General features: G+C 38.5%; 4 protein-coding genes across 3 annotated transcripts in view; 1 reads left to right on the top strand and 3 right to left on the bottom strand.

The window, feature by feature from the left end:
* Positions 1-21,084, bottom strand: part of LOC121718854 (zinc finger protein 665-like) — a 1,212,449-nt gene that overhangs the window by 654,058 nt on the left and 537,307 nt on the right.
* The window catches only part of LOC121718796 (NACHT, LRR and PYD domains-containing protein 3-like), an 800,724-nt gene that overhangs the window by 294,754 nt on the left and 484,886 nt on the right, over positions 1-21,084 (bottom strand). The gene's annotated exons all lie outside the window — the stretch shown is intronic.
* LOC121718792 (protein NLRC5-like) overlaps positions 1-21,084 on the bottom strand; it is a 787,595-nt gene that overhangs the window by 380,222 nt on the left and 386,289 nt on the right. The gene's annotated exons all lie outside the window — the stretch shown is intronic.
* Positions 1-21,084, top strand: part of LOC121718816 (NACHT, LRR and PYD domains-containing protein 3-like) — a 95,767-nt gene that overhangs the window by 49,454 nt on the left and 25,229 nt on the right. The gene's annotated exons all lie outside the window — the stretch shown is intronic.

Raw genomic sequence — 21,084 nt, 5'->3', positions numbered from 1 at the left:
TTCAAGAGGCACTAACCTAAAGCTAAAACTCTTTGCACTTTGTACAAAATGTAAACAAGTTAAGGGTAGCCTAAAACACAGGAGTGGGCTGGGATAATGGTAGTCTATAGGCTTACATTACTGAGCAATTCAAATCTTTGATTAATGTAAAGGTGACACCTATTAATCTCACCTCAGCATTACATTTATTGAGGGTATAGAAAAAATAAAATTGTATAAACCTTATCTTAAAACTAATAAACACTGTCATTTTGTTTTACCTCTAGTCTCTTTATTTTAGGTCACTTATCGGTTGATATCATGTTATATTCTTGTTTTTTATTTAATATTAATATCATTTTAAGACTGAAGAGCCCTTGTCTTTATGTGGAAAGGGGGTGACTTTTAATTTGAAAAGGGGCTATTCTGAAATTGTTTACAGTATGTCAGCCAATGTTTCATAGCAGAATCCAGAAAGGCTACAGCTCTTATAAAGAAAGTTTGGTGTTTTGATTTAATGATTTAATTGATTTAATGATTTATGAAGTTGTGTCTTTGTTGAATGGAAGAATGGTATAAATGGAATCAGTTAATCCTCAAAGCCACTACATGCCTAGATGTACAATGCACTTGTAGCTCTTTTTAAAAACATGATAATATATAAATCTGTTTTTTCTTTTTTTGGAGTGATGTAGTTTTGTTAAAGAATAAAGAATATTTCAAAGAATATGTTTAGACTTTTAAGCGGCACTACTAAGCCAAATCTCTATGCACTTTCTACACTGTTTCCGCTGTGAAATGCTGTGAATAAATACATAATTCCAGCTTGTCTTTGTATTATTATTAATTTATGCAGATATTGAAATGTGTCATACATGAATCCATTGAGTCATTATATTGTTATTGTGGGCAAAGTATTGAGTCATTATATTGTTATTGTGGGCAAAGTATTGAGAAAGTATCAATTTGTTTGTTTTATTCCCAACCCAAATGTAACCATAGGGACCCTTTCAAGAGAGTTCCATTATCAGCATCATAGTTGGCCCCACAAGACTTCCTTTTTAACATTCCATATGTTATCTTAATGTAGAGGAAGTAGATTGGGGCCCAAATAGAACGTTCAAGCATTGTTTTTGTTTACCTTGTTGAAATGGTCCATAGATTTTGTTGTTTAAATTGCATCAAGTGTGTGTGTGTGTATGAGAGTGAGTGAGTGATGGAGGATGGCAGGAAAAAGTCCGCTGTGGTGTAAGAAATTGAGTGAGTGAGTGAGTGAGCAAGCGAGGTGGCCACAGGTGAACAGGGAAGCCCAAGAAGCCTTAACCCTATGGTACGGTGTTGCCTGTAGGCAACATAGCCTATTTTGCCTTGTTGAAATAAAATGAGATATCCCTTAAAGAAGTAACATCTTTAAGAACTGGACAACTCAATACTAACCAATGAAAATGCAAAATAGTGGTCACATGCCCCACAAGCGGCTATTTTGACCCTTCTCTAAGCACATGGACATGTTTGGCTGGGTATCATATTTTCTCCCTAGAAAAGGGTCAATTTCACTCATTTCCCTCAAGTTTAGGGGATCACTTTCAGAGCGATTTTCAGAACGATAAAAAGTTAATAGCCAATCAGAACCCATCAAATTTTAACCGTCACATTCAGAGAATTTGTTTATCGTTGTTCAGTGTGAACGCTTTTATCGTTATGGTTATAGTTATCGTTATCGTTCTTGGTGTGAATAGGCCTTAAGACAGTATTTTTTACTAGGAGAAATATTCCCCAAGATTTAAAACTGAAGATATCTGGTACAGATCTAAAAAGAGTTGATTGTTTCAAATATTTAGGCCTATGGTTTGACAAGAGGCTTACCTGGTCTGTGCATTGTTAGAGAAATGTAAAAAAGTGTTAAATGTGATGCGATGCTTGCGTGGAGTGGATTGGGGTGCAAATAGGCCAGCCTTGAGAACTATTTACATCAGCCTCATTAGGTCTGTATTTGACTATGGGTGTGTAGCTTACAGATCTGCAGCAAAGTCCCACTCAATGAAGCTAGATGTAATTCAACATAAAGCTTTGAGGTTATGCTGTGATGCTATATAAAGACTACACCAGTTAATGCAATTCAGGTTGAGATGGGTGAAATGCCTCTGCATATTAGGAGGAATCAGTTAACACTGGTTTATTGGGCTAATCTTAGAGGGCAAAAGGAAGATCATATAAGTCAAGCCTCTTTAATCCACTGTCAAGAGAGAGATAAGTCTCAATATTGAAGCTTTGGGTGGATTATATCTCAGAAGACAAGTGAAATTGGTCTTCAGCTGCTTAATGTGTGTCCATCAGTGTCTTATCCAGCAGTTCCATTGTGGATACTGAGAAACCCTGTAATTGACTTAGGCCTTTTATAATTAAAATTGAGTGAAGAAATTAACAGCGGTATAGTAGAATACCACATTAGAGATGTATTTAGAGACAAAGTAGTGGTATTTACAGATGCATCAAAGTCAATAGAAGGTAAAGTTGGTGTTGCATTTGTAATTCCTAGTCTCAATATCCGTAAAAAAAGGAAAGACTGAGTAATGATCTTGCAGTTTACACAGCTGAGCTAGTAGCTATTCTTATCGCTCTGTCCTGGGTTGAGAGTAATAGACCTAGAAATGGGCTGTTAGTTGCTTCAGATTCTGTATCTGCATTGATGAATCCAAAGCGCTATGTCTCAGTCCAGACAGGACTTGTTTTAGAAATTTTACAGATAAGTAGATTATTAAATTCTGATATAAATGTACGTTTTCTATGGGTCCCAGCGCATTAGGAGTGCAGGGAAATGAATTAGCTGATAAGAACGCTAAGAAGGCATACAAATCTCTTGAGATCACCATGGATATAAGTCATAGTAAATCTGAGATTAAAACCATAGTCAAATCAAAGTCTAAGGGAAAATGGCAAAGTGACTGGGATAATGCTAGCACTGGTAGGAAATACTACAGTATCCAAAGGTTTGTGGGCAGTGCAAGACCAACTACTAGATCTACTCAAGAAGAAAACATTATCTCAAGAATGAGGTTTGGGCATACTGGTTTGGCTAGTACTTTATTTCTTTTAAAAAAGCATGCTGATGGAAAGTGTAGCGTATGTGATGCCGCTGTAGAACATGTTACAGAACACTGTAATAAGTTTAACCAGGAGAGACAGCAACTCATTCAAGAGTTGGAGATAGAGAGTGAGCCTTTAAGAGTAGAAACAATTCTTCAGAAAAATTCAGGTGAAGTTTGTTTTAGAGCTTTGTTTTACTTCTTGGAAGAAACTGGTCTGATTAGAAGAATATAGAGTAATACCTTTTCTTTCTTTACTGGTTTCTTTTTTCTTTCATATTTTTTTTTGTTATTATTTATTATTATTATTAGCTATTATTATGATTTAAATATATTATATCCAGACTCACACTCCATTTCGGTAGGTGGCGGTAATGCGTCCAAAAGTTGTTTGCCAACCGCCATTTTAAGGAAAGAAGAAGAAGAAGAAGAAGAGAACTGAGTTCAACTGAGTTCAACATTTTCTCCAATGAACCATCTAGTAAATACAATTGGTAATATCTCAGCATGGGATAGTGTGGTTTAATCGGTGTTTCAACACAATGAGTTTGATAAAATTATTTTTACGGGGATTCAAAAGTGGAATGCAGACATAGCCTCTCGGCATCGACACGATGGCAATAATAACATTATCGTTAATTTACAGTTATTGCAGCCTATGTTGATATTCATGATAAAAACGTAGGCTACATAAATAGTTAACGCTACAAAATCTAAACATGTCACTCTCTTCTTAAGGTCTTAAGGTCTTAAGAACATTCCTATTGGTCGAGTCAGACGCCACTCTCTAAGTGTTTGTGATTAGACCAATGTTGTTGGACTTTTTAGCTCCACCCTTACTGTTTCTGCTGCAGTGTGTCAAATGTGTGAATGTGTTTCTTATGGCTGCTGTTACTGATGTCACAATAGAGCCCTCTGTCTCTCATGCAGTCTGGCTCACTGGGAGATGGTTGACATGGACACTGATTGATGATCATCGTCTCTTCTTTATCCTACAGGACGAATTGGGGAACAGTTGATGTGCAGAATGTCTAGGGAACACATCCCCAGCTTCCAGCAGCACCTCTTCCTGAAGGGGGACAAACATACACACAAACACACACACACACAAACAAACCAGTGTCTGCAGAATGAATAGACGGAGCTGTCAAGTCCCAAAGCGTTCGTGTTAATACTGTAGGTCTAATGCTAGCTAACTTAGCATAAGGTCATACAACTAAATTGCGATACACTAAGGGCGATGTGTTGGCGCTAGGGGTGGGCGATATATATCGTCTGCGATAATATCATGATTGTTGTTTTAACGATGTGCAAATTGACATTATTGAGTATTTAAATTACTTATGGGGAAAAACACTCGAAATCACGCATTGAAACCCCATACATTCACTAAATCCAGGAGGTGTAGCCTCTGCGAGAGAAGCCCCTGGCTGCAGCAGAGCAAGTGTCACATGATCACTAGTCGGTCCACGTTGTCGCACGCACGCCTAATGTTTATTTTGTGCAGCGATAAAGGATATCGACTAATTATTGTTATCGTCAAAATCACAAAAAATATCGACCTAGTTGGCGCAGTAAATGCTCAGCTTGATCAAATCTGATCATCCTCCAGCTGGCCCATTTCTTCCAGGTCTTCTTTTATGTTAAGCAGCCTGGTCAACGCACAATCATAGTCAGAGGTGGACAGAGTACACAGCTTCATTACTTGAGTAAAAGTACAGATACCCTTTGCTAAATTTTACTCAAGTACAAGTAAAAGTACAACAGTCAAAGGGAGTACAACTTTACAACTTAAGTAAAAGTACTGAAGTACTTGTTTTTAAAAGTACTTGAGTATCAAGAGTACAAGAGTAGCCTACATTGGAGTAGCCTACATGGATCCTACATGGAGTTATGGAAAATGTTAATGTTAATACCTTGGAGAATGTAAAAGGAATTGAAAGTAAAATCAAGTCATTTTTATCTTTTTACCATTTTGCCAGGGATGGGCAGTATTTCTAATACATGTATATAAAATACATATTTCAAATACAAAATACTATTTTGTAATTGAAACACTTGAAGCGAAAACTATCATTAACTTGTTCAGAAAATTGAATAGTCTGGTGAGGTGGGGCCACAGGTTGGCACATTCCCGGGATGGACCTGCTGCGTCTTCATCCATTGTTTCGTCCATGGTTTAGTCTCTTATCTAAATCTGACCATGGAGTTGAAGGTGATTGCTGATAGGCTGTCCCAATCAGTGGCGCCTGCACAATCCAATCACGTTTGAGAGTAAAACAACAAATTGAAGGTTTCCGAGATTTTTCTTTTTTCCTTTTTTTTTAGAAGTAGTAATGGGTACTCACGGTTATGGATAGAAATGTAGTGGAGTAAAGAGTACAATATTTGCCTCTCAAATGTACTTGAGTAAAGTCATGAGTACTCCCCAAAAATGATACTCGAGTAAAGTACAGATCCCTCAAAATTGTACTCAAGTACTGTACTCAAGTAAATGTACTCCGTTACTGTCCGGCTCTGATCATAGTCCATTGACACGGTGTCTACATAAAGTAACAGTGAAATTAGGGCAGTTACACCTTATCTCCTCCTCCATTCTGTTTAGGCTACTCTACCAGTTGTTCATCAACGTTCTAAAGAAGCCTTCTTTTCTATGGTTCTTTTGCTAAAAGAAAAAGGAAAAGCAGCTGGAAAATGAATAACCAAATGAAATTTGAAATGCTACATTATAATATTGGATTAGAGTGCCCAATTACTAATTTCTCTTATTAAAATGAGTTTTTAAAAAGATTATGAAATTCCATCATTCATTCACAAATTCATGAATGTACTTTGCAATTAAATTTCTTCTTCTAGGTGTTTTATGTTGGTTTTGTAAATCCATTTTTACATTAAAAGCATTTATTTATGGATTAATACATAATGCAATTTCACTTTTTATTACCCTTTACAATGGCAAATTAGTAAAATCTTGTATTACTTCCAGAGGTGGAAAGTAACGAAATACATTTACTCACGTTACTGTATTGAGTAGTTTTTCTGTGTATTTTGTATTTTTTAAGTAGTTTATAAAATCGGTATTTTAAATTTTACTTGATTACTTTTTGAGTGAAGTATTGTACTTCGCTACATCAAAAATCCCATCCGTTACTTGAGTAAAAAAAAAGTTAAGACTAACGAAAACAGAAAGGGAGAGAAAAAAATTGCGCCCTAAACCACTAGCCTAGTGATAATGATCAGCATGTAGCCTACAACAGGACATGAATCAAGCTGGCGCCATGCAGTCTTTCTGAAAGTGATGGAGATGGAGCTGGATTACGAGATGCATCAGATTAGCCTATGAAAGTGTATTTTCCGCTATTCCAATGGGTTGTCTCAGTTCGTTTTTAGCACCAATGATTGAGATATTCAAGCAAACACCATGGGATTTCGTGTTTTGACGTTTGTGCTCACCTTTCTTTGGAAAGAAGTTTATTAGCAGTTGTTTCCCCTCATTTTGATGTCTCTCTTTTTCCTGTTTTGGCCTTTGTTTTTAGTAACCTGACTTGGCTTTCTTGGAGAAAGACATTGCACCAGCAGCATAACAATTAGCGGTCCACTACTAGCGATGCTCAATAAACAAAAGATAGACTACCTTATGAATCGTGCAGGCGGACTAAACCATTTAGCTCTTTAGCAAGGGAGAGTGAGAGTGACCTTAGACAGTTTTCACTATGTTTTGTATACAAAATCCAGTCAGTCAAACTTTACATTTCGTCTGACATTCATTTTTACATTTAATTTGGAAGTTAAAATATTCAGGTAAAATAAATATATGGTGGAAATAAGTATTGAACGCTTATTTTTTTTCCAGTAATTAGCCTAAACTTCCAGTGAGTCTATTCGAATTTTTCACCACACATTATATTAACACACATATAAAAAATCCAAACATAAGAGTTTTGTGTATTAAAGTGGAATGACACAAAAAAGTATTGAACGTGCCTACTGAAATTTCTTCAATACTTTGTGGAAAAGCCTTTGTTTGTAAAGACAGCTTCAAGACATTTCCTGTATGACAAAACTTATTAGTCGCAGTATCAGGTGTGATTTTGGTCCATTGTTCTAAACAGATTCCAGAGGTCCCTCTTGTGAATCCTGATCTTTAGTTCCAGATTACTTCCAGAACTGTTTAATTGAATTTAATTGAATTGGCTGCTTTCAAGTCTTTCTGGAGCTTTCTCCGAGTGGTCCTTGGCTTTTGGAATTGACTATCCTTCTGACTCCCTGGTCAGAAATATTGCGAGGAGATCCTGTGCCGGTTGATGATGCAGTGATGTTTCTTCCACATGGAGATAATGGCTCCCATGCTGCTTACTGGAAGATTCTGAAGTTTTGAAATACATCTGTAACCAGTTTCATTGATATGTTTTGCAACAATAAGGTTGCAAAGGTCTTGGGAGAGCTTTTTGCTTTTATCCATCATGAAATGTTTCTTGTGTGATACCTTGGTAATGAAAAAACTTTTTATAGCCCATCAATATGTAAGCTACTAACCAAGCTTATATTAATTTGTGCAGATAGAAAGGATAACTACTCTCTAACTACTTACAGATTCCAGCTAGGCCTGTCAAACTTGATTCCTTTTAAGGATCCGGGTTATTCTGAGTCACTCACTAAACTGATCCGGGTTGAACGAGTCACTTGAGTCATTTGAGTCAGTATTGCTAAATCGCAAAGAAAGTCAGTCCTACGTTCAAGCAGTGCCGTGGGGTGCTTCATTTCGTTAAGTGCCTTCTCATGTTGGATGTGGATCCTCCATGATTTGAAACCAGGTTTTTGCAGCACTTGCATTTAGCCTTTAGAGTTTTGCTCTCCTGGTCAAAGTGCATCCACACATTGTTCATCTTTTTGGTGCTCATGTTCAGAAACGTTGATCTTATTGACAGAGAGGGTAGCCTATATTATAATAATTAATTATTTGTTGTTGTTTTGTTAACAATAGAAAAGTTTGCCTAGGTCTAATGCTACTCTGCTACAATGTTTATTACCACTACTACTAATAGTAGGCTACTAGGAATTTATTCTAATAAGTATTATAGGCTGCTAATACTAGGCAACTAATAATACTTTTAATCATAGCTATACTGTTAGGTAGCCTAATATAATAGCATATAATATAATATAATATAATATAATATAATATAATATAAACTAGCCTAATATAATAGCGTCAAAACCTCCACCCACTCACGGGAAAGAAAGCAGTTTGAGCCAGACTGTTTATTTATTGTCTTAACCTAGCCTAAGCAATTGACTTTCAATGTAGACATAGAAACAGGAACGTAGAAATGCCCTGCAGTGAATAAATTATTATTATTATTATTACTACTACTACTATTCTCATTAGGCCTATTATTATTATCACCTTGACAAGAGTAGAAACTAGGCTACTCGCTCGTCTACAGATCCACTCATGTAGCCGGCTGATTCGACTGACTCGCACTCATAACAACATAACGTAACCGGTCCGCCCGGCTGATCCAAATGACCCAGGTAGGCTAGTATACTCAAGCAACTCCATACAGAGCTTGCAATGTTTCGGACTGTCTTCGCGACCTAATTGCATTTTAAAGTAGGCTATGCGTGCAGAACATATGTTATTTCAGAAGTGAAAGCATGGCTTTTGTTGTGGATTTGTTTTTCACCTTGACGAGGAGTTACTCGCTGCTCTAAAGATCCACTCATGACAACGTAGCCGGCTGATTCGGCTAACTCGCACTCATAACAACATAACCGGTCCGCCCGGCTGATTCGACTGACCCGGGTAGATACTCAAGCAGCTCCATGAGCGTGCAGTTCGGACTGTCTGCACGACCTAATTGCATTTTAATATGCTACATCTATACACCAAATCTAATTATGTCTAGGCTACATGCAGAACATTGAATGTTATTTCAGAAGTGGAAAAATGGCTTTTGTTGTGGAATTGCTTTTCACCTCGAGGAGGAGCTACTCGCTCTCGCAGATCCACTCATGACAACGTAGCCGGCTGATTCGACTGACTCGTACTCAACGTAGCTTAACCGGCCGGCTGATCCGACTAACCCGGATTGCTACTCAGCCGCTCCAATCTGAGTCCCATGGTCTGTGAGTCTGCAATGTTTCCGGCTCTGCGGGAAGTTAACCAGTTATCTTGGACTGCCTGCTCACTCAGTCGCTTGAGTTGATTTGTGGAGTTGTGGTTGCCTACGAAATTGTTACATTTTTGGCAGCTACGATGGCTAGGGCTAGGAGGCTAGCTAATGTTGCAAGAGGTTTGTGTGTGGCGCTGTTTATCGTTTTAGATTTAATTGTAGTAGGACTCAACTGATCCGAGTTAATGATACTAGAGACTCGCGACTCATGGGTTAATTTAAAGACACGGGTGAAAGATCCGAGTGAATCACGACTTAAACACCTTTAATTCCAGCTCGTTCCTTCCCTTTCCTTGCCTTAGTGCTTTTTCTTAGCGTGTTCAATATTTTTTCCCTGTGTTATTCCACTTCATTACACATGACTCTACTTATGGAGTTGTTTGGATTTTTTATGTGTGGATTACCTGAGTTATTACTAATGCCTGATGAAAATGTTGTGCCCCCTGTATTCCACTTTTCAAGGGCCCTCTCCTCCATTGCCCCATACTTCCCACTTTCCCCCCTAGTTCGATGCCCTTTAATCTGCTGAACCTTCTGCTCGTTTCCAAATATAAAAAAAACTCTCTGCAACTCAACGTTGGCATGCCTGCCTCAGCTGCCTGTGAGGGGCTTTTCAGTTGTGCTGGATTACTGTTCACTGCAAAGCGACCCAAGGATGAGTGCAACTAACTTTGAAAATCAACTACTGCTCAAACTTAAAGGAGAACTCTGGTGATTTTTCACATAGATCTCCATTTCTCAACATCCTTATCAGGCAAGTACCTCTACTCGGCGGCCATATTGCAACACTTTTTGGGCACTTACCGTGCATCTATTTCGGCAGAAATGCGTGTGCGTAAGGCTTCACGACACCAATCTTGCTCCAGCAGCGAGATCACAACAGATGATTGGCACGATGTCTTCACAGCACACCACATGATTGGCTCAATGTATTTTACAACACACCACATGATTGGCTCAATGTATTCACATGTCAACGTTTTGCCACGGAAGGGTTGTAATATGTGTAGACAACTGCCATATTGGCGTTACAAACTAACCCCATGCATTACTATGGAGGATTTTTTGAGTGCTGTATCTCCTCATTAGAAAGTCTCTGGTAAAACTGGTTGTTCTGGTACCCCCCCCCCCCCCCCCCCCCCCCCAAAAAAAAAGTAACTAAGTAACTTTTACTTAAAGTACATTTTAAATGAACTACTTTTTACTTTTACTTGAGTACATTTTCAGATCGGTATTTTAACTTGTACTTGAGTAATATTTCATCAAGGTATTGGTACTTTTACTTGAGTACAATATTTTCATACTTTTTCCACCTCTGATTACTTCTTCAGTGACACCTGCGGTCCTCCATACTACACAACTAAATTACGGCAGCCGTGGCCTACTGGTTAGCGCTTCGGACCGGTAACCGGAGGGTTGCCGGTTCCGGTTACCGGTCCGAACCCCGATCAGTAAGCACGGCTGAAGTGCCCTTGAGCAAGGCACCTAACCCCTCACTGCTCCCCGAGCACCGTTGTTGTTGGAGGCAGCTCACTGTGCCGGGATTAGTGTGTGCTTCACCTCACTGTATTCACTGTGTGCTGAGTGTGTTTCACTAATTCACGGATTGGGATAAATGCAGAGACCAAATTTGTCTTTGTTTAGGCAAATACAGTTGTTTAGAAAAAAAAGAAGAAGGAATGCTTCTCTGGGTCGAAAAATGTTAGTTATAGTCAAAAGATTCAGGGTGCTCTTTAAAAGGCCTAAACTTAGTTGCCTAAGCATAGTTGCCATATGGCGTGCTTGTGGGGGGTAAAGGGTTAAGGCTGCCAGTCTTATGACATGTTATTTTCTATATTTCTGATATGTTGATGATTGGATCATAAACGGCCACAGCAATGAAGAAAAGTGAAAGTGATTGATAATTACTGACTGACTATTATTGTGTTACATGCTTCAAATGTAAAGCACTTTGAGCTGCATTCTGTGTATGAAAGGTGCTATACAAATAAAGCTTATTATTATTATTATTATTATTATTATTATAAGCTAATGTTGAAAAAACATTATTAGTGAGCTGATGTTTTAACCTTGGCATCCATCCATGTTTTTCACACATTCCGACGGCAAAGCACATGACACTGCGTCACGTCCAGTTGAAAGTTTCTGCAATGAAACGTCTAGAGAATACTATTGGTGAGTATATCAGAATTAGGCAGGCTAGTACATGTTTGAGTCGGTGTTTGGTTCAGTCTCCTACCTTGATCGCCTCATCTGAGACCTGTGATACGTGAGTACGTACTTTCACTGCTTTCTTGCTTTGACTGTGTTTGTTAGCCTGCATGTGGCAGTAACCTGTGTTTTTTTCAGGAAACTTCGTTTAACTTTGTTTAACTTGTTGACGCCTTTCCTGAGTTCACCCCATACCGCACGGCGGAGGGGCTAGTGTGAGCCTGCTGCCTGCGTTCGCGCACTGCTGCGGGCTGCCGTTTCAGTGTTATTTTCCTTTTGTGTGTGCCAGGTTTCCGGGTTGTTGTTGGTTAACTACTGTGTACCTTATCTGGCTGTTCGCGGCTAGTTGGGCTTGGTGTGAGCCTGCTGGGTGCGTTTGCGCACCGTTATTATTACAGTGCATGAAAATGCACTGTACTGTTCTTCCTAGGCTTCTTCTTATTCTTCTTCTTCTTCTAACGCATTTAATGCAGCTTCAACCGTTTAACGTAGAAACTTCATTCAAACTATGTTACGTAGGTCTTACTTAGGACATGGGTGCTATGTATTTTTCAACTTTGTAACTTTTATACTTTTTAAACTATTAATTAAAAACTAATCAAAATTTCCCCATTGACTTAACATTATGATTATGACATCACAATACGGCCGTTAAGCAATTAGAATCCTATGGCAGGTGTTCGGGCCACCTGGACCAACTGCCAGTCTCAGGCTTTAAGCATACAAACTGGCCCTATTAAGACTACACATCCTGTTCAACTGCTTCCTCTGCCAAAAACTGTTTCAAAATAAAAGTCCTCACTACAATATTTCACTGTTAAACAATTCAACCCTTTAAACTACTGAACTTTTTAACTGTTCAGCCATTGTAACCATAGACATAATATACATAGACGCCGCATCGACCGCTACTCCTTACTAGCGCTGACGAGATTTGGAGCCGCCATCTTGGACCGGTCATCCACTCCACTCAGTGTAATCTGTTTGGCCGGTGAGATGAGCTGTCAGCGCACTTAATTAATCATATCTCACTGAATACCGAACAGATTCTCACGCGGTTTTTTTTGCTGCAAAGGTCATATATGTAGCTATGATACAGGACACATGATTTAGCGTATTTTAATATTCATAGTGGGTTTAACAGTAATAGAATATTCTGATATATGATATAAAGTGACCTGACGTCCGATATCAAAACTGGGAACATAATCCATGTTTGACAGCATAGACAAAACTAGTTTGATACAAGTTTAATGAGTTAAATATAGTTCACAGTTGACAGAAAAGTTCCACCAACAGCATTATTCACAGTCCACAGAAAGGTTCCATAAACATTTAAGTGAGATCAGTGCCATTCAGACATCTGAGGGGTATTCCAAGTAGGCCTATGTGGTTTAGTGACAAACTTGGGTAAATTGACTCAGAATAAGTTGTAAACCTCCCAGTAGAAAAGCTGTATGATACAGGAAACATGGTTGTGTGTATTTTAATATTCATAGTGGGCTTAACAGTAATAGAATATTCTGATATATGATATATTATAAAGTGATGACATCCAATATAAAAACTGGGAACATAACTAATCCACGTTTGACAGCATAGACAAAAACTGGTTTGATACAAGTTTTAATGAGTTAAATTTACAGAAAAAAATCCATTAACATTTTCAGTTCAGTGCCATCAAAAATAAAGTGATGAACAGACATTGGTGTGGCATAAAGGAAATGGAGTAACTGGGTTCAATATCAACAGCATTTGTTAGACAAGTTCCATAAATATTGTAAAGTGCAAGTTTGTAGGTTTGTTTCTGATCCTTAAAAAACAGACATTGGTTTGGCATAGTAAGTGTAACAGTTCATCAATTCAAGACAAAAAGGTGACTTGTCACTTGTACAGTGTCAATGGGTTCATCAACAGCATCTGTTATTTACAGTTCACAGAAAGGTTCCAGCCCCAATGAAGAGATTAAATAAAAAGGAATTAAGAAACATTTTAGAAACTGCTAAGATCAACCCGTTCATTGCAATCAGTAAAGAATCAGGGAGTGTCTTCACAGGCTCAGTAAGACAGAGTTACCGTCATGCAGTTGGTTCTATGATTTCGACAACTGGTGCATGTCATTTTGTATGTTCCCACCTTGCTAAAATTGCTTGGGTACACTTTGGCTGAGAACAAAAGTGCTTCAGACAGCAGGTGGGCAAGATGGCATAGTAAACTGGGTAAACTCCATAAAAGAGGACTGAGTCAACCAGACGATGGGAAAATAGGACACAGAGTGGCGAATGCAGGTGATGAAGGTGGAGCTCATAAATCAAACATTCAGTCACAGTGTAGCAAATGCCCTGCAGTACTGCAATGAAGAGCACCTTCCTCAGTTCCAGGGGTGTGAGGAGACCGTTCAGTTCATTCAGTCTTCTTGAACAAGGCAGTTGTTCTGGAGAGATACAAAATAATAAATAAATGAATGAAAAGGAATTTGAGAGGCATCTTATTCTTGTTAGGGTAAATGACATGTGAATAATACAGTGTTGGGCAAGCTACTTCGAAATTTTAGTGAGCTAAACTATCAGTTACTCTGCCATGAATAAAACACTACACAAAACTACAACCCAGTCAAATGTATTAGTAGCCTAACACAAACACAGCAGTAGGCTAGTTCACTACATAGGAAGCTACTTTAAATTGTGCTAATTTCACATGACAAGAAAAGTGTAGCTTGTCTGGCTAAGCTACTTGATAAATAAAGAAGTTGAGCTATTGAAAAGTTACTTTATTCAGGAAATAGTGAGGCTACACACTACACACCAGGCTACACACCAACACACTTAGGCTACAAGTAGCAGCTAGCGATTGCCCAATAGGCTAGTCTGTGCCACTTGTGTAAAATTCGCCGGCCAAATCTAGTATCATTTATTTCTACAATAGCCTTCTTGTGTCCGTTGTAATCTAAGTCAGTGTTATGGAATATGACTTATCAAGTCTCAGTTCATAGCCGGGTGAACACCGAGTAAACATAGTTTAGCTAGATGGCTACGATTTTCATTTTCATCACAGATTGCTCCTTCTCAGCTCTCTGGTAATATTCTATTCACAAAATACAACCAATAGTACGGTTATGTTAAATCTTACTTGTGAAAAGTAAATCCCCCGAGTATGGTCCGCCGATTTGAGAAGGAACATGCTGCACAGTGCTGTCATCTTGTGTCTTCTGCTGCAACGCAACGAGGAGTATGACCGGTCCAAGATGGCGGCCGCATTTCTTGTTTCCAGCAGCCAATGCGGCGTCTATGTATATTATGTCTATGATTGTAACTGTTACTTGTCATCAACTATGACTCCTACCCACTGTAGCTAGTTAGCTAAGTTAGCTAAGTAACATGGTTAGCATAGTTAGCATGCTAGCATGTTAGCATGCTAGTTAGCATTTTTAGCAAAACTGCTTAAAATGATTAGCTAAGTTAGCTAAGTCACATGGTTAGCATAGTTAGCATGCTAGCATGTTAGCATGCTAGCATGTTAGCATTTTTAACAAAACTGCTTAAAATGATTAGCTAAGTTAGCTAAGTCACATGGTTAGCATAGTTAGCATGCTAGCATGTTAGCATGCTAGCATGTTAGCATGCTAGTTAGCATTTTTAGCAAAACTGCTAAAAATGATTAGCTAAGTTAGCTAAGTCATATGGTTAGCATAGTTAGCATGCAAGCATGTTAGCATGCTAGTTAGCATTTTTAGCAAAACTGCTAAAAATGATTAGCTAAGTTAGCTAAGTCACATGGTTAGCATAGTTAGCATGCTAGCATGCTAGTTAGCATTTATAGCAAAACTGCTTAAAATGATTAGCTAAGTTAGCTAAGTCACATGGTTAGCATGCTAGCATGTTAGTTAGCATTTTTAGCAAAACTGCTTAAAATGATGAGCTAAGTCAGCTAAGTAACATGGTTAACATTGTTAGCATGTTAGTTAGCATAGTTAGCATAACTGCTAAAAATGATTAACTAAGTTAGCTAAGTCACATGGTTAGCATACTTAGCATTTTAACATTGTTAGCATGCTAGTTAGCATAGTAACTTGGTTAGCATTATTATCTTTGTTAATATAGTTAGCATAACTGCTAGCAAACATTAGAGCCATTCCAAGTGTCAGTTATCGTCAACTATCTACCTAAATAATTTAACCATTTAAACTATCCACTTATTTAACTGTTCAGTCATTCCAACTATATTAAACCTCATCTACCTAGCAACCAATATAGTTTGTTTTTACTCTGTATGATATTTTACATCATATTTTTGCATTTTCATGCACTGTATTTCCTTCAGGAAATGCTTTTCTAGTTTCTGTTTACTGCTCTGGCAGCCGGAACCTGTGTGGGCCTGATCAGCGCGTATGTGCTCGGCCGCTTAGACGCTAATGTTACTGTGTGCTTCTTGTTAGCTTTGTTGTTGTGTGCTAGGCCAGTGTTTCTCAAAGTGTGGTCCGCAAGCTATCCCAAGTGGTCCGCAAGCAGACGTGGTAAAATATAATATAGATGAGTTGTTTGCAATATTGAACCAACTTGTATGTAAATTCAAACAGTTCTGCAACATGCCTATGTATGCTACGCCAGTTTAAATCATATGAACCCTCTGACACAATAAGCAAGGTGAGGCCTATTGTGTAATATACTGTTGAAGTACGTCTATTCTTTTTTTTTTAGCTATGTGGTCCGTGAGGTTTTTTTTCATTGGTTAAGTGGTCCTTGGTCTGAAAAAGTTTGAGAAACACTGTGCTAGGCTACTTGCAAAAGGTACGTTTAGCTGTTTGTGTCTGCTAGGTGCAGTCTTATATGGTCTCGGTGATAGGCAGCACGAAGGTGATCATTCCTTTTTTAGACCGTAGTGACGGTCAGAGTGAGGTCGAAACAGATCGTGTTCCAGGGAGGAACAGGAAATGAAGGAAATCTCAAGCCACGGGAGTATTTTCCCTATGCAATTTTTATTATTCTGTTTTAACGTTTAATGTGCATAAGGTGACTTGTGGTCTAACAGAGATAGGCTATCGTAGCAAATAGCCTATGCCGCTTTAAAAACATTTATTTCACTCGTCTCGCTGCAGTGAATGCAGAATCTGTGAATTCTGAATCTGAATCATAATGTGGGGATGTCTGGAGGACCCCTAAACAGAATTTCAATACATTTCTCTCATGCAAAAATATTATTAAAAGTAATTAGTTAAGTCAGTCAATTAGGATATTCCAAACTTTTGACGGACATAGGCATGGATGGATTATGAAACACTGGGCAAAGATGCAAAAAGTATGTTAAACTCTATACACAGAAGCAATGGCTCTTTGACTAATTACTTACACCTGAGTTTTTTTTTTTAAACTAAGGCTTAGACACATAGATTTGGACCTATAGCCTAATAAGATTTTGTATTTTGATGTTGATAATATTATGCTGGTGGCTAATCACACAATTTTAACATAATTTGAAAGGGACATGATTCACCTACTAAGAGGCCCCTCTTCTGTCTGACTCACCTCACGTTCTTCTTTGAGTCTGATCGGCTCCAAAAATGAACGGGGTTTCCTTAGCCTGTGCTACACCTTTCCCTCACCAAGTTTTGTGAGAATATTGTACCAGTAGCTTTTGCGATATCGACAGGCCTACCGGCCGCAGCATGGTGCAGTAGATGGAAGCTTTTGATAGCGCACGCCACTAACAAAAACGCAAAACACCAGGACAAACATAGGACAAACATAGCGCCACCAACTGGCAACAGAAAGAATGACAATTACATTGATATTACATGATCAATTTTAACATACTACTCCTAGACGGTTTGTCAGATTCATGTGAAATTTGGCAAACATTATGCCAAGATGTCGCTGATGTTAAATTGTGAAGGGATTTTTGATATGTTATATATTTTATATGATTTTAATATCTCACTACATAAAGAGGAAATGTGTCATAAATCACAGTGCATTGAATGAATGGTCTGAAACTTCTCAGGTTAATAGATATCATGATTATGATGATATCCAGACACCCAATGGGCCTGCCTGACATAGCGCCACCACCTGGTCAAGCAGGAAATGTGCCAGAAATGGACAATGTGATTGATCTGAAAGTTTACACAAATTTTGGATATCATTATTGTGATGATATTCACATGTCTAATTTCCATGTCTAACATAGCGCAACCATCTGGCCAACCAAAAAGTGTATCAGAAATGTTCTTTGCTTAAAATGAATGGGCTGAAATTTCTCAGGTTAATATATATTATGATGATGACGACACCCAATGGGCCTGCCTTGCATTGCGCCCCACCTGGCCAAGCAGGTACATGTGGCAGAAAATAAAATACAAAAACAAATAGCCCACGCATCAAATATGTACATTTCACAAATGCACTACGTCGGTGCTTTGTTGGATTCCGACATGTCACGGGTTGCGGCCCGCAGGTGCTCAGGCCCGCCATTGCCGCTTGCGGCTATATTTTTCATGTTAGATTTTATTAGATAAGCAGTTCACAAGTGCCACAATGGCTTAATTGTCAGCAGAAGGCAGCGCTAGAGAATTTCTCCTGCCAGTGCTTTCGGACAGTCGATATCGCAAAATGACTGGCATCTTGGTCATATCACAACACATCCCCAGACCCCAGCTAATACCCCACCCCCCTCTCAGAAAATACTCCCAATGTCCCTTTTTGGACTGTGTCTCTGTGTGAACACTCATGAAGTAGGCTAATATTATTCAGGCTTTACGTTGTGAATATATATAAAAAAAAAACGTATTGGACAAAGTATAGGCCTATAAATAATTAATCGTTTGGACCACAAGTGCCACAATGGCTTAATTGTCAGCAGAAGGCAGCGCTAGAGAATTTCTCCTGCCAGTGCTACGATGTAGCTTGCGCTTTCATTGAGGGTTCTGTGGAATTTAGAATTTGGAGTTCTCATTGATGTGTTACACTGCAAAAACTGCTTATCTAATAAAATCTAACATGAAAAAAAATTATGATGAATACATGAAAGTGTCTTTATATGGTATTGTTCTCCATATAAAGACACTTACCTAGCGTTTTCTTGTAAAATCATTTGAATTAATTTAAGAATAGTTTGACTCATTTCAAGCCATCCTGAAAACAAGTAGCCTACATTTGTCTGCCAGTGCGTGTGTATATATATATATATATATATATATATATATATATATATATATATATATATATATAAAATTATATACAGTATATTATATAAACATTTTTTTTATTTATACACACCATCAGTGGAAACATTTGTGTAGAATGCTACCTCCATTTTATCTTTTGTTATATGTTTCGTTGTTTCAGTCTTAGACATAGGCGATGTCAGCCATTTTGGAGAACAGATTTGCCTATTGCATTACGTAAGGGATAATGGACGACACGGTGGTCTGTTCACAGAAGTTAATGCACGGTCGAGGTTGTAAAACGGCCCCGACGCGAAGCGTAGTGTGCATTAACTTCTGTGAACAGACCACCGTGGAGTCCATTATTCCACTGTTGCCACTTGCGTTGTGTTCATTTCCTGTTACAATTTAAACGTTTTAATCGCTAAAACTGTCTTGTTTGTAGAACTAATTTCTTCCGACACATCAACTAATTTCTCAACTCACAAGACAAACTGCCGTTACTAGTTCTAAATGGATGGTTGCTACGGCCAAAGGCCAGTCGTTAGTTATATCTCTCCCGTTGTCAAGCGGGCGTATCCCAAGATTCTGATGAACTTTAGCTTTGAAACATCGCTTTTACTTAGCCTGCTGTCATCCATCTAGCTAAAAGCCACCTCTGTCATATGCTACAATGTTGCAATGTTCTGTGTGATATATCCATGAATAAATAAATAAATAAATACACATTGACATCCAGAGTTTGATTATGGTATGAAAATGAAATCATACTCATGACTGTTTAAAAGTGTTATGTGATTTGTGTATGTCTGTCCTTGTATCGCATTCTGTGTACAGTATTTTGATACGTGCTCCAGTGTAAGACCAGCAGAGGGAGACCCCAGGACGTGTTAACCTAAAATGAGTTCCAGTGAAGAAGAGGACCATGATGAACCTCTGTGGTAAGACAACAGTAAATAATAATAATTATGATATATTTGTATGTAATTACGACACATCCATGCAATTGTGTACAATTGTCTGCTGGTTTTTACATTATCAATTGCAAATGCCATGTTGATCAGAATGCATTCTGCAGGTTTTGTGTTTAAGAGTCTTTTGCCCTAACACAATTAGGCATCAGTTCATTGCCTAAGTCATTAGTGTTGGGCCAGTTGTCAAAACAGCAACTGACTGTGTAGTGTCTATTTTATTTCGTTCAATGTGGTTATTGCAGAGGGAACGAAAAAAAAATGTAGATGTTTTTGCTGGGCCAGTGGGAGTTTGCACCGCCTTCCTGACCACTGAGCGGCTGGATATACCGAGACTCCAAACTGGGGGCATTGTACAGCTTTGTAGGCATCCTGAATGTTACTGTGTACAATCCAGAGTATTACGGATTATATCTCTGGTGGAACAGCTGGTAGTAGTTTGGTAGCACTGTCCGTAAATTGCAGTGATTGAAGTCTCCAGTGATTATGAAGGGTGTGTGGTTGGACGAGTGCTGATGATGGAGTAAGCGTGTAGTAGGATGTTAACAGCGACTAAAAACCCAGCACTGAATTCCCCAGGCAAATTGAAGGGTCAGCATTTCAACAGTACAGTTTTTTTTCACTGTCTCATGGGAGTGTTGCCACTCTGTTTCCTCTACCACTCTGTTCCAATCCGTTCTTTCTACCAATTGGCCGTGGGTAGCTTGGCATTGTCCTCACAGATATATAAGCTAACAAAATCGCGCCAAAACACAGCCGATTATCTCCGGTCGGCTAATTAAAGCAGGACTGTTGCTCATAATGATCATATTTGCGGGCATATTTGGTGGTTATTACCTCAGGATTTCATCACAATGGGAAAAATGTCAGTCTGTTATAATTAATAATATCAGTTATAATGTCCCCTTCCGAAACACATTTAATGTAGCAAAGTAGCTTTTAAATTCTATGAAACATCAGTAAAAGAAATTTTAAATAAACTGACATAGACACCCTATCTATCAATCAATCTCCACTGACAGTTGGACGAAGCAGTGTTAATTTCGTTAACGAATAGTATGACGAAAAATGTTCGTCAACAACCTTTTTTCCATGACTAAGACAAGACGTTGACAAACTAAAATAGATGATAACAAAACTGTGATTAAATATATATTTGTTTTCGTTAAAGAGACGAGATGGGTCTAAAATGTTACCTTGTTGACTGTCGGATATTGGAAATGTAGGCCTATCTAGTTTGGCATGCAGGACTTAACCAGTGTTGCTGTTACGTAATTTTACCTTTGGCTGCTGCTTAAAACTCACCTTCTTCACTTCCTGCATTAAATGAAGCTGATAGCCAAATTCAGACCCCTTCTTCTCTATTGATTTGCTCGCAGAGTAGTATCCTACAGATATCACGCACACATCACGTGAAGGATTAGAACCCTCTCTTTTTTCTGTGTGTGTGTGATACAGTCCCATTCAGCAGAGGAGTTCATCTTCTCCTGTGCCGAGCTGCA

This window comes from Alosa sapidissima, chromosome 9, assembly GCF_018492685.1.
Source record: "Alosa sapidissima isolate fAloSap1 chromosome 9, fAloSap1.pri, whole genome shotgun sequence".
NCBI lineage: Eukaryota > Metazoa > Chordata > Actinopteri > Clupeiformes > Clupeidae > Alosa > Alosa sapidissima.
Note: the sequence above shows the minus strand (reverse complement) of the source record. Positions and strands in the feature narration are given on the sequence as shown.